Below are 14,175 nucleotides of genomic sequence, written 5' to 3' on the forward strand. Positions count from 1 at the left end.
GCCAAATTCGAAATAAATACAAACATTAAGGCATTTGGAGCTACATTTTATTATCTTTTTTTCCAAAAATATCTTGCAATAAATACAAGAAAGACTATTTTCTGAACTTAGGTATGCCAAGTTTCTGTAATTCTTGATCTTCTCATATCTGAATTCATATATCTTAAAATATTATACTTCGCCACGAAAATATTTAAACAAAATAAATAATTGAAATTTGGATACACATGTTACGCTTTGCATTTGCGTAAAACCAAAATACTTGATTTACAATTACATAATATATGTTTAGATGATAATTGATGATTTTGATAATTATCAAAACGATCTTAACCAAGTTTTTAAAATATCGGCAACACCGTAAAAATTTATTATATTTTAAAATAATAAAAGTTTTTTGAAGCCTAGAAGGCTTCAGAAGGCCGAGAAGAAGCTGGAGGAAGGGAATTGAAAAATGCGGTTAGGAATCGGAAGGCGTCGGAGAGCGCTCTAAATAGATAGTAATAGTAGCACTTTCAATATGGGTGTCCCCGAAAATAGTGCGTTCCTTAAAGGTGTAGGTAGTACACCATGTAGATCAAAAGAGTCTTATAACATTTTTTTCTAAATTCACCCGTTTGGCCAAAAAACGAAAATACATTTTGGCATGCAAATTGAAATATGGCAACTCTGTAATACAAAACGTTAAAGGTACATGGTCACAATTAGAGAAAATAGTGGGTTCCTGTTTATTACTGTTATACCCTAGTTTTCCATCCTCTAAGGCAGTGGTTCTCAAAGTGGGCGATAACGCCCCCTTGTGGGCGCTGGAGGCCTCTAGGGAGGCGGTAAAGGGCACAGAGAAGATTGGGGGGCGTTGAAGCGGTTTACAGGGGCAATATCTAATTTAATTTTTTATCACAATAATTAATCAGTTTATTAACCCTTTCAGGACCAAAGACGAGCGTACTCGCAAAAAATTTTCGAGCCGGTCGGACCGGAGACGTACAAACTCGGATTGATGGAGGCGTATGCAGGAACCGAAATCTAACGGATTTATTGACTTTCCTCTATTGGTTAGATTATATTAACCACGCCCCAATGAAAAAAATATGGAATCGACAATTACTTACCCAGTTTTGGCGCGCTTCAAGCGGAGATACAGAGAATATGACAATGAAGCACGCGTTTCTAATAGGGATGAGTACTATTCATTGAATTACATTCCGAGTTTTGGCGCGATTCAAGCGGATACACAGAGAACATGACAGTGAAACAGGCGGATCTAATATGGATGAGTAGTATTCATTGAATTTTGAGAATCGATTATGACGTGATCTTTGTTATCAGTTTTAGGTAGGAGTTTTAACTTGTTTGTGCAGGAATTTAGTATATTTACTGTGGTTATCGTTGAATTAACAATGGCTCGCAAATATTTGACGGAACAAGAACTGTATGATTTATTAAATCAAAGTGATGATGAAGATTTTACGCGTCTAGAAGATCAGTTTGACGGTTGGGACAATGAAGATGGTGAAAGTGATTGTGAAATTGCAGAAAATAATTTGGTACTAGCCGAAGCTGAGGTACCCTGTGATGAGAATAGTTCAGATGCTGAGAATACTCAACCTAATCAGGAAGATAATCCACCACTCAGTAAAAAAAAGAAAACTGATAATCTGACAAACAAGTTTATTTGGAGCAAAGTTGACCTCAAACCTTCTTTAGAGAATTTCGATGCGAACTATTCTGGGTGTCAACTTGAAAACCTGCCTGAAATTCCAACGATTTTGGAGGTTTTTGAAAATTTTATTACTAAAGAATTCGTCGAAGAAATAGCGGTACAGACAAGCATGTATTACCATTATATTGTGAGTGAAGATCCATCACGAAGAATTCACAAATATACATCACCAACTACGGATGAAATCTACCTGTTTTTGGGTCTTTGCCTACTCATGCCTCAAGTGAAAAAGCAAAGAGTAAAGGATTATTGGTCCCAAGATTTCATAATTCAGACTCCTGCATTTGGTCAAATAATGTCCCGTGCGAGATTTTTAGAAATTTTACGATTTCTGCATTTTTCAGATAACTCCAACGTTATCAAAGAAGATAAACTATTTAAGATGAGGTTCGTTGTCGACCATTACAGACAAGTATTTAAAAAATGTATGTACCCTTTTCAAAACCTCGTGATTGACGAAAGCCTTATGCTTTTCAAAGGAAGAATATCGTTTCGTCAGTATATTCCTTCCAAGAGGCATCGATTTGGGATCAAATTTTTTATTATTGTGGATTGTGAAACGGGCTATATACTTGATCTACTGATATACACAGGTACTACAACAGAAATGAAGAAGTTCGACGAAAATCTAGGAACTTCACGCAACATAGTGATGACTTTGATGGAGCCTTATTTCGACAAAGCACATCATCTATACACAGATAATTGGTATACCAGTCCCATTCTGTATCAGAGTCTTTTAGAAAGAAAAGTTTATTGCTGTGGAACAGTGAGACCAAATAGAATGTTCATGCCGAAGTTTGAAAAAATTGAAAAAGGTTCGATTGATTATTTTTCAAGCCAAACTTTACTGGCTTTGAAGTGGAAAGATAAAAGAGACGTCCATATGTTATCTGCAATCCACAGTAATAAAATAAAAACTGCAACAAATAAAAGAGGTGAAGAAATTCAGAAACCAGAGGCGATTTTTGAATATAATCAAAATATGGGAGGAGTGGACAAAACGGATATGCTTCTGAGTACCATAGAAAGTGTGAGAAAAACAGTGAAGTGGTATAAGAAAGTGTTTTCATCTACTAGATTTAGCGTTGTTGAATTCCCATGTGATATATAAAATGAAAACAGGAAATAATATTCCATTATTGGACTTCCAGAGGACTTTAGTTAAATCTATAATAGAAAAATACAAAAAGGTGACACCTAGAAGTTGTACAAGCAGCAGACCAGAAAATTCTCACAATCCTTTACGCCTTATTGAAAGACATTTTCCTTCAATTTTTCCCAAAAAGCCTGATAATAAATCTGTTGTCAAGCGGTGTGTTGTTTGTGCAAAGCAGAATAAGAGAAGAGAAACAGCCTATAATTGTGGACCATGTAACGTAGCGCTATGTGTTATTGGATGTTTTGAGCGATACCATACGGTACTAAAATTTTAATTTTTTTGTGCAATTTTTTTTCTTGTTAATAAAATGTATTTTGATTCGCTTCTCAAAAATTATTTATTTTCATAAATGTAGTTAAGAGCATAGGAGCAAAAATTTGCGCCAATGCTTTTTAAACGCATTTATTTTTTTCGAAGTTTGAGAAAACTAATAAGTATTTTTGAAAAATTTAAACGCAGAATAAAAGATTACATTATTACCGAGGGCCAAAAGTCGTTGAAAACTTCTATAATATTTATTTTAATAAGTGGCAGGGGTGAAAAAGAAGAAAAAATTTATTGTGATTTTTAATTTCAAATATCTTATTCAAAAGACACTTTTTGGTTATTCTAAGGGACTGTAGGCCCTCGGTAATAATGTAATCTTTCATTCTGCGTTTAAAATTTTCAAAAATGTTTATTAGTTTTCTTACTGCCTTCGAAATTTTGCGCCTACGCTCTTGAAATAATACTAAAAAATATAACACCTGAAACCGCGTTTGTGGACCAGAGCCGAATAAACTCGCAAGCACGTCGGCTACGGTCCAGCGAGCACAGCCGCCTGAAATCGGCACGGTCCTGAAAAGGTTAAAATATCAAAAAAAAACAACACAATTCTATTACAAAAATTATCTTTAAAGAATACTCAAAAATATCAAAACTGCTTTTTCTAGAAAATATAATAATACTCTAGCTCTCTGAGAGGAAAACCTACCTACTGGTTATAATACCGCTTTTTATCGATTCCCCGCCCGCTGCCGAGGCCGCGGCGAGGCCCGCCCGCTGCCTCATATAAAAGCGCACGCCATCCAGTCATGTCATCCGAACAGGGAGAAGTTGGTTTTTTGCGGTTTCCCAACTTCATTGCACAATTATACCTGTTCGTCCCAAGAAAATAGCCGCAACTATTTTCTCCACTCGAACGCACACTGTCCACGCTGCGCTCAAAGCCACCTCCTGACCGCCGACGAGGGACGCAGGTTCGCCTGTCGTTGTACAATGGTTTCTAGGGAGACTGGTCGAGAGCAAAGCACGGACAGTACACGTAAATGTCTATGGAACCAACAACAATCCATCAAACTTTCTTCTCTGTTGACTTCTTAGCCTTCTGGACACCACCGTCCGGCATAACCCAGGATCCAAAAACACCAGGACACGGCGCTTGCCCCAGTGTGCTTTTCGGACTGTTTGCTTTTGCTGCCAACACTACACATTCACTACAAACCCTGAAGAGGACAAAATCCTAAACGGGGACAATCATTGATCGCATTTCCACATAGCATTTTATCTATACACGCAAATCAAACAATGATAGTAGTAGTCATGTCATTCGACAATCTGCTCTACTAGGGACCGAACGTCTCAGACGTCAAGGAGCATCGCGTTATTACGAAAACAAGTGAATTTAGTGACGAGATAAAGTGCTGTACGTACAGTGCCTAATTTGCTCAGTAAGAATACTGTGAGTGGTGTCATTAGCAAGTTTTTAATACTCGATTCTTTACTGCGGCATTTTTGAAGACAAAATTATGTCGGAAGCAAAAAAGAAGAAACTGCAGTACAGCGCGGAATATATAAAATATGGATTTATTGAAAATCCTACAAATCCATCTTCGCCTATGTGCCTTCTTTGTCAAAAAACATTTTCGAATGAAGCGATGAAACCCTCAAGGTTGCAAGATCATTTGAATAAAATGCATTCAGATAAAAAAGACAAAAAATGTGACTTATTTTCAAGACTTGGAAAAGAAGCACGCAGCTCAGCCAACTGTGTCAAAACTTTTTTCAGCGGCTTCTAAGCAAGACGAGGACGGACTCCGAGCTTCCTACAATATATCCTTGCTAATTGCTCGAACAGGTAAACCTCACACTATTGGAGAGGATTTAATTTTACCGGCAATAAAAGAAGTAATAACTACTGTGCTCCATAAACCAGCGGCAGATATTATCCGAAAAATTCCTTTGAGCAATAGTTCCTTGCAAAGACGAATTGATGAGATGGCTGAAAACATTGAAGAGTCGTTGTGCAATCATCTGAAGACTTCTAAATTCTCAATTCAGTTAGATGAGTCCACTTTACCAACTGGTGAAGCATTGTTGCTGTCATACGTGAGGTTTAATAAAAATGATAAAATATGTCAAGAACTATTATTTGCCAGAAATTTAGAGACCGATACAAAAGGAGAGACCATATTTAATACACTGGAAAAATTTTGTGATGAGAAAGAAATTCCACTGAAGAATATTATATCAGCTGCTACGGATGGCGCTCCGGCTATGACAGGACGTCACAAAGGCTTCATAGCGTACTTAAAAAATAAAATTCCAGATGTGCTCGCTGTACATTGCGTCGTTAATAAACAATATTTGGTTGCGAGAAATTTGAGTGAGCGTCTCTCTCAATCACTGCAATATATCATCACAGCAGTCAATAAAATCCGAAACAGCTCTTTAAATGACCGATTATTTAATCAGCTTTGTGTTGCTAATGATGAAGATTTCAACCGATTGCTATTTCACACAGAAGTACGTTGGTTATCAAGAGGTAACTGTCTGACTCGATTTTACAATTTGAGTCTGTGATAGAGTTCTTGGAAAACAAATACAAAGAATTGCACGACAACCTCATCACTTCAAAGAATGATATTGCGTACTTGACAGACCTATATAAATTATTTAATGATGTCGCTCCAACTTCAAGGTGACGACTCGAATTTGATTAAAACAAAAAATGTCATTGCTGTTTTTGTAGCTAAACTGCTCTTATACAAGAATAATATCGGCAGACGTGAGTTTCACAATTTCCCTAATTTGTCAGCAGTATCCTTCAACAACGACGACTTGCTTGTTTACTGCCAACATTTGGAGAACCTCCACAGGAATTTCACAGAACGATTCCAGGACATTTTAAACTTGGAAATACCGGACTGGGTGTTGGATCCTTTTTCAAATGTCAACACAGCAGGATCACCCCAGCTGGAAGAAGAACTCATAGAACTGACAACGAACGAGGAAATAAAAATAAAATTCAAAAATGGATACCAAGAATTTTGGCTACAAAGGCTAATCTCGCAATTGTACCCTGGATTGTGGTCCATCGTTCAACTATTTTTGATAGCATTCCCATCATCGTATTTGTGTGAACGTGGATTTAGTGCTGTGACAACGTTGCTAACTAAAAAGAGAAATCGGTTGCAGATTACCAAACGCGGTGACTTACGGCTGTTTTTGAGTAAATTCGAGCCTGATATTAACAAACTTGTTAAAAATCATCAGATTCATCCTTCACATTAGATTAGTTTTAAAATTCAAATTGAAATGTTTGTTTTAATAACATGAATAAAAGTTTTTCTAATATTACAAAATGGTGTTTTAAATTATTCTCATCAGAAAGTCTTATTTTCACATGACACGCATAATTTAATTATTAAAATAATGACTGCGATTGTGATTCTTAAGATGTAGTAAAGTAAAAAAAAATGGGGGGCGCTAGAAAATAATTAATTTTCGATGTGGGCGGCAGACAAAATAAGTTTGAGAACCTATGCTCTAAGGTTATACCTGTAAAGTAATAAAATGTAAATATCAATGAAACCCTTGTTAGACCGGACTATATTGTCGCCCTCGCTAGCGAAATTATTCCGATTCGATTTTTTTGCACAAACTTACTCAAAAAGAGGTCCTTATAACATATCCACAGGGTGCCGGGCGATGCCGTGGTAGAAAAATTGTTTAAACAATTTTTTTTAAACAAATTCATAAAAATAATTTTTTTATTTCGAACAATATTTTTTTGGATAATTTGGGTCATTCTGAGCAAAAAACGCCTCTTGTCATTTTTCTCTAAAATTGATTGTTGTCGAGTTATATGCGATTAAAAATTTGAAAAATGCGAAAATGGCTATTTTCAATACTTCATAACTCGATTAAAAATTATTATTATGAGATTCAAAAAGTGACCAAATCAAGTTTCAAACCCCTTCTTCAAGGTCCTGAAGAGATTTTTATCATTATTTTGTTACAAAGCTGTTATTTTTAATGATTAACAATTAGCGCTATAGTCCAGGATGTATCGTCGCTCCCGTTAGTAAAAGTATTCCGATTCGATTTTTTTGCACAAACTTACTCAAAAAGAGGTCCTTATAACATATCTACCGTGTGCCGGCCGGTGCCGTGGTCGAAAAATTGTTTAAACAAATTCACAAAAGTAATTTTTTCACTCCGAACAATTTTTTTTAAATAATTTGGGACATTCTGAGCAAAACATGTCTCTTGTGGTTTTTCTCTAAAATTGATTGTTGTTGAGTTATACGCGATTTAAAATTTGAAAAATGTGAAAATGGCCATATAACTCGACAACAATCAATTTTAGAGAAAAATCACATGAGACCTTTTTTGCTCAGAATAACCCAAATTATCTAAAAAAAAAATCGTTCGCAATAAAAAAATTATTTTTTTTGAAAATGTGTTTAAAAAAAATTATTTAAATAATTTGTCGACCACGGCACCACCAGGCACCCTGTGGATGTGTTATAAGGACCTTTTTTTGAGTAAGTTTGTGCAAAAATCTAATCAAAATAGTTTCGCTAACGGGGGCGACGATACAGTTGGACGATTGCGCTAATTGTTAATAATTAAAAATAGCAGCTTTGTAATAAAATAATGACAAAAATCTCTTCAGGACCTTGGGTTTGAAACTTGATTTGGTCACTTCTTGAATTTCATAATAATAATTTTTAATCGAGTTATTAAGCATTGAAAATGGCCATTTTCGCATTTTTCAAATTTTTAATCGCATATAACTCGACAACAATCAATTTTAGAAAAAAATGACAAGAAGCGTTTTTGCTCAGAATAACCCAAATTATCTAAAAAAATATTGTTCGAAATAAAAAAATTATTTTTATGAATTTGTTTAAAAAAAATTGTTTAAACAATTTTTCGACCACGGCATCGTCCGGCACCCTGTGGATATGTTATAAGGACCTCTTTTTGAGTAAGTTTGTGCAAAAAAATCAAATCGGAATAATTTCGCTAGCGGGGGCGACGATACAGTCCGGTCTATGTCCATATCGGAATACCCCTAAAGTGTTTACATTGCAACCTGTCGGGGCGCCTCAACATCAAACAAAAGAAGAATTTGTTTCGTTTGTTATTATACCGACATCTGGATATTTTCGTTAATTTATTAGTTTTATTCTGTACCAAAAGAACGAGTCTTTCTCGAGGAACAAGTGATTATCAAAACAACGAGGAATCGGTACGTAATTCAAATAGTATATCCGTTACTTTGTAAAGGGTAGGTACCGTTTTCAGCGTACGAGATAGATTGGAACATTTTTTGTGTTTAGTGTAAACGCGATTGTGTTTAGTGTCACCGTGAAAATGTTTTCCATCCGAGAATATCATGATATGTTGATTGTTTATGGAGAAGCGCAATGCAACAGTAATTTAGCTGTCCAAATTTATGTGCATCGGTATCCCGAAAGGCGAGCTCTCCTAATCCTCGAACTTTTGTGAATGATTCTCAAAGATTATTAGAAACGGGTTCTGTTGTACCGAAAAAAAAAAAAAAATGGCGGAAGAACAAGAAGTATCCATCGATTGAATGTAGAAGACGACATTTTAGATGCTGTGGAAAATAATCCAAATGTAAGCACACGAGATGTGGCTAAAATGGTTGGCATATCGAAAAACGTTGTTCATAGAACATTTCGGGAACAACTTCTACATCTACATCCATATCACTATCAGAGAGTACAAGATTTACACCAAGGTGATCTTCCTCGACGATTAACATTTTGCAGGTGGTTTCAAGATAAACTCGTCAGAGAACCTGAATTTCCATCTAAAGTGTTATGCGCGGATGAGGCATGTTTCACGAGAAATGGTGTGTATAATTTTCTTAATTGCCACATATGGAGTGACGAAAACCTAATTTAATACCTACGTAGGACAAATTTTCAACGAAAATTTAGCATAAATTTATGGGCAGGAATAATCAACAATCGTTTGATAGGACCATATGAATTACCCAGAACTCTAAATGGAGAGGCCTATCATAATTTCTTGTAAAATGTTTTGCCGGTTCTGCTTGAAGACCTGCTATTGCAAACACGCCGTGAAATGTGGTTTCTTCATGACGGAGCCCCAGCACATTTTACCAGAGTTGTAGGAATAGACCCATTCTTTGGCCTCCCCGAAGTCCCGAATTCAATGTTATAGATTTTTATTTTTGGGGACATCTTAAATCGTTAGTTTATGATAACCGAGATGAAATCCAATCAGAAGCTGAATTACGGGAACGAATTTTTGATGCTGCAGAAACCATTCGACATAATTTAGATAACTATGGCATTACCAACAACTGGATTCGCCGTATCGATGCATGTTTTCGCGCAGGTGGAGCTCACTTTGAACATGTATTATAAAAAATATTGTCAAGTAAGTATAAACATCTAATTTAATATTAGTTCACAAGTAAACAAATCACTGATAGTCCGAGAACACTGTAAAAAACTAATTTAGAATTATTAAAGGTTGTCTGTTGTATTTAATTTCCACTGTAAACTATGTACTTAATTCAGTTAAAGCCCTTAAACACCTTTAGAGCCTAATAAATACATAATACAATGTAGTTTAGTTAAAAGATAAAGTGTTTCTTATTGTAAATAATTAACATTTTATCAATTCGTTTAAAATTATTCCATATTCCACTACATTTCAGAAAATCATTACAAATAATTTTTCTTAGTTGCATTAATAATTGCATTTTGGGAATTAAACCATAGTTACTTAAGGAAGTAGGCGCAAAATTTTGGTCCAATGCTATTTAAATGCACTAATTTTTTTAGAATCTTAAGAAAACTAATAAGTATTTTTGAAAACTTTAGACGCAGAATGAAAGATAGCATTATTGCCGAAGGCCGAAAGTCCCTTAGAATAAACAAAAACTTTTTTTAATGAGATATTTGAAATTAAAAATCACACTAAATTTTCTCTTTTTTTACCCCTGTAACTTATTAAAATAAACATTATAACGTAATATTTCATTCTGCGTTTAAATTTTTCAAAAATATTTCTTAGTTTTCTCAGGATTCGAAAATGAATGCAATTAAAATGCATTAGAGGCAATATTTTGCGCTTATGCCCTTAAGTAAAAGTAATAATTTTCGAAAAAGTAGAATTTCGAGCCGTAATCCAAAACCTTAATTAATTCAGATAATAGCAAATGAACCATAATTAAAGCAACAATTATGTTGAAAGTAGGTAACAAGGTAACCCATATTTCAGATGTCAACAACCTCCCAAACAGAGTAAATAAACATGGGCTTGTGAAGGGCTTGTGCATGGGGTTCCACTATGTTAAATTTCGTAAGTCACAATTGTAGGTGTTGCCAGATTGTTAAATTGTCTGAAAATGAAAATTTGCCTATATGGAGACCAATGTGTTTTTTTTTGGAAACGGTTAACTTTAGAAGAAAATGTTATAGGACTTTTTTGTTCTAAATTGTGTAATATATCCATACTTTAAAGGAACTCACTATTTTCGGGGACACCCTGATACACCCTGTATACTTAAAAAAATGGTCGACAATATAAAGAGGTGTTGTAATTATTTATTAACTCAAAAATTTTAATTATTAAAGACTGTCCCTAGGCTTTGCTAATTGACGACTTTAAATTTTTCAAAATGACAACCTACGTTCTCAATCTAATAATACATAAACCGACAATAAATATCGTTCTACTTAGTCTTTTGCTAGCAGTTGCCGCTAGGGCATCCCTGCCATTTCGTTCATTGCAATCTGTGACTGCACTCCGGGGTTTGTACTAGTTGGGTCAGAGAGAGCAGCATATGTGCCTCCTGATGAGAGACTAATAAGTTTCGAAACCGGTAGAGGTGCTTGCTGCACTCTCTGATTGAACTGGAATAATGATGCGGCTGTAGTTTCGTGTTGCAACGAAATTGAAAATGGTTATTAATTTTGGTTTCCCACTGTTTTCAATCTGGTGGTATGTAGAACGATATTTATTGTCGGTTATGTATTATTAGATTGAGAAATTAGTTTGTTTCTTAGCAGATGTCGCTACGACACCCCAGCCATTTCGTTCGTTGCAATCCGAGACGGCACGCGTCGAAGTATACTAGTTCAATCAGAAAGAAGAGTATATGTGTCTACTGATTAAGGGCAAAAAAGCCCCGAAACCGGTATAGACTCTTCCTGAACTCTCTGATTGAACTAGAATATAATGCTGCTGCATTTTCTGGTTGCAACGAAATTGAGAATGTTTATACATTTTTATTAATTTTCAAAATGAATTTAAAAGCCTGAATGCCCTTTTCTGAGTTATTATATTTTTAACCACCTAAAGATTCCAATTTTAAACTTGCATCGTTTTGAAATTGATTAGATTCTCCTAATCAACGAATTTTAATTTTTCAAATATAAATGCCCTTCTATAGTGCATAAAAGTTTCAACTACCTGAAGAATTTTGTTTTGGACTTAATTTTGAATATTAGTAACTTTTTGCCAAAAGATTTAGATTGTAAAAATATTGGTCAAGAACTATTTGTTCGATTGTATTTAAATTTTTTGTATTGATTGAAAATATAAAAAGATTTATTTTGCGAAGTGTAAAGGACCTACGAAAGTATAGTAAACAGAATCACAAAAAAGGTTCTTTTTAATTAGGGGAGTGCATATAGATTTTCACTTCGAAAAAAATCAAACAAGATAGAACTTTTTGCAATTTCATTAAGAAATGTTTAGTAAACAACATATCAAAAAGTTCTACTCGAGAAGTGGGTGCTTCATTTTTTATTAAACAAATGAACTACGAAGTTTAATGTTTTTTTAAATAACTCCGCAAATATAAATTTTAGAACAAAACTGACTTAACCATTGAAAAATTCAGAAAATTTTACAAAAAAACATTATATAAAGAATTTTCTAAAATTAAATCTGTATCTTCTATAATTTTTTATTTATAACGGTAAAGTCACACTTCTCACAAACATTGGCGCACTGTAAACTAGCGTACGACGAAGTGCACCGTTGAGTTATTTTAATGTAATTCTTTAACTAATGGATAAAATGAAATTTTACAAATTGAACCTAAAAGAAGAATCATTAAGCTATCTTATGGTTATAATAAAAGAAAATAAAATGTATGGGCATAAGTACAGTGGGGGCGGAAAGTGAGCCTTACATGAATTTTCTTTAAAAATGATTAAAAAATGTGTAACTAATACAATTTTTCTTATAAAACCCTCAATTTTGCGCAACTTACCTTTCAAGCATCGTACTAAATGATGTTTCATTAAAAAAAATTCTCAAAAATTTAATTCAAATGATATGACGTCTTAAAAAATGTAATTTTTGAAATCTTCGTAGTTTTATAGAATTACCACCTCTTTAAGACGGTATTACTCAAGTTTGAACAGATCTATTACAGTTTTATAAGTGCTTTTTAAAATCTTATGATGTATTCTTTAAAATGCGCTGAATTATTTTACTTTAGAAATGAAATAGACTATTTCTTTTTTAGAAAATTAAGAAAGATAACAAAAATGTAATACAAAAACCGAAAATTACCAGCTAAAAAAATGTTTATATAAAGTGATCAAAACTTTTTTCTGTAAAACTTACCTAAAATACATTTAATAATAAACTTTAACAAAACTTTAACTTTAAAAAAATTTTTTTTAGATCTTATACAATATGTCTGCGTAACTTGGAACCTATTGATAACCTTTTTATTATCAGTTTTTCGAAAAAATGTTATTCTTTACAAAATAATCTGCATCGTATTTAATCTAATATAATCTAAGATGAAGTCATCCAATATCAAATTTATTAAATTTTATATGAGATATGTCAAAAAATATAAATTTCACTCACGACTAAAGTATCGTTAAATTTCAAATTATCGAAAATTGTTACTAAGACAAGTTGTTTGGAATTATAAAATTTGTTTTAGTATTGAATTACATCCTTCTAATTAAAATATTGTGAATAATAAAGGCACTTAACTCTTAGAAAAATTCATATTTTTTACATACCTCGTATAAAATTAAAAAAGTTTATTATCTGATGATTGTATCTTAGATTCTAGACCAGGGAGAGCATTTTATGAAGAATAACTTTTTTTCGTAAAAGTGATAATAAAATAGTTTTCATAATTGTCATAAAATGTCATAAAATTTTTTTTCGATTAGAATAATGTAATTGTATATTTAAACATAGTTTTTAATTTCAAACAACTTTTCATAATAGCATTTTTTGATATTCTGAAATATAAAGGTACTTTACTTTTTAACGAAATTCACATTTTTGACATAACTCGTATAAAATTGATAAAATTTGATATCTGATGGTTGGGTTTTAGATTTTTGACTATCCAGAGCATTTTATGAAGAATAACTTTTTTTCGTAAAATTGATAATAAAAAAGTTTTCCATGTGGTTCCTAGCTACGCAGACATACTGTATAAGAGCTTCTTTATAAGAATTTTCAAATTGCAATGCCATATTCGGATTCAGTATAATCAAAAACAAAATAGAAACATATTTTATCAAAGTAAAATGATGAATTTAACGATATTTTTAAAATTATTAATACAAAATAATTGTTATTGTTTAAACAATTAATAAACAACTAGCGGCCAAATCCACGAGTAGAACTTTTTACTTTAACATGTATATAAACTAACAAAAAAAGTTTTAGAAAAATATAAGCTTGTTTGAATTTTTCCGAAACAATGCATGTTTTCGTTCTAATTGCACTCCCCTAAATTAGTTTTTTGTAATTTTTAGAATTTTTCGTTAAGGGCATAGGCGCAATATTTCGTACCAATGTGTTTTAAATACATACATTAATTTTTTTCGAATACTGAGGAAACGAATAATAATTATTATTGTTTTTGAAAAGTTTAAACGCAGAATGAAAGATTGCATTATTACCGAGGGTTGAAAGTCCCTGAAAACTTCGGTATGGTTTATTTTAATGATTTACAATGGCAAAAAAG

The 14,175-nt window shown here is 33.2% G+C and overlaps 1 pseudogene; it reads left to right on the plus strand.

The window, feature by feature from the left end:
- The first annotated feature begins 1,400 nt into the window (after window positions 1-1,400).
- Window positions 1,401-8,663, plus strand: LOC126890239 (zinc finger BED domain-containing protein 5-like; annotated as a pseudogene).
- The last annotated feature ends 5,512 nt before the right edge of the window (window positions 8,664-14,175 follow it).

The sequence above is a fragment of the Diabrotica virgifera genome, chromosome 8, assembly GCF_917563875.1.
Source record: "Diabrotica virgifera virgifera chromosome 8, PGI_DIABVI_V3a".
Taxonomy (NCBI): Eukaryota; Metazoa; Arthropoda; class Insecta; order Coleoptera; family Chrysomelidae; genus Diabrotica; species Diabrotica virgifera.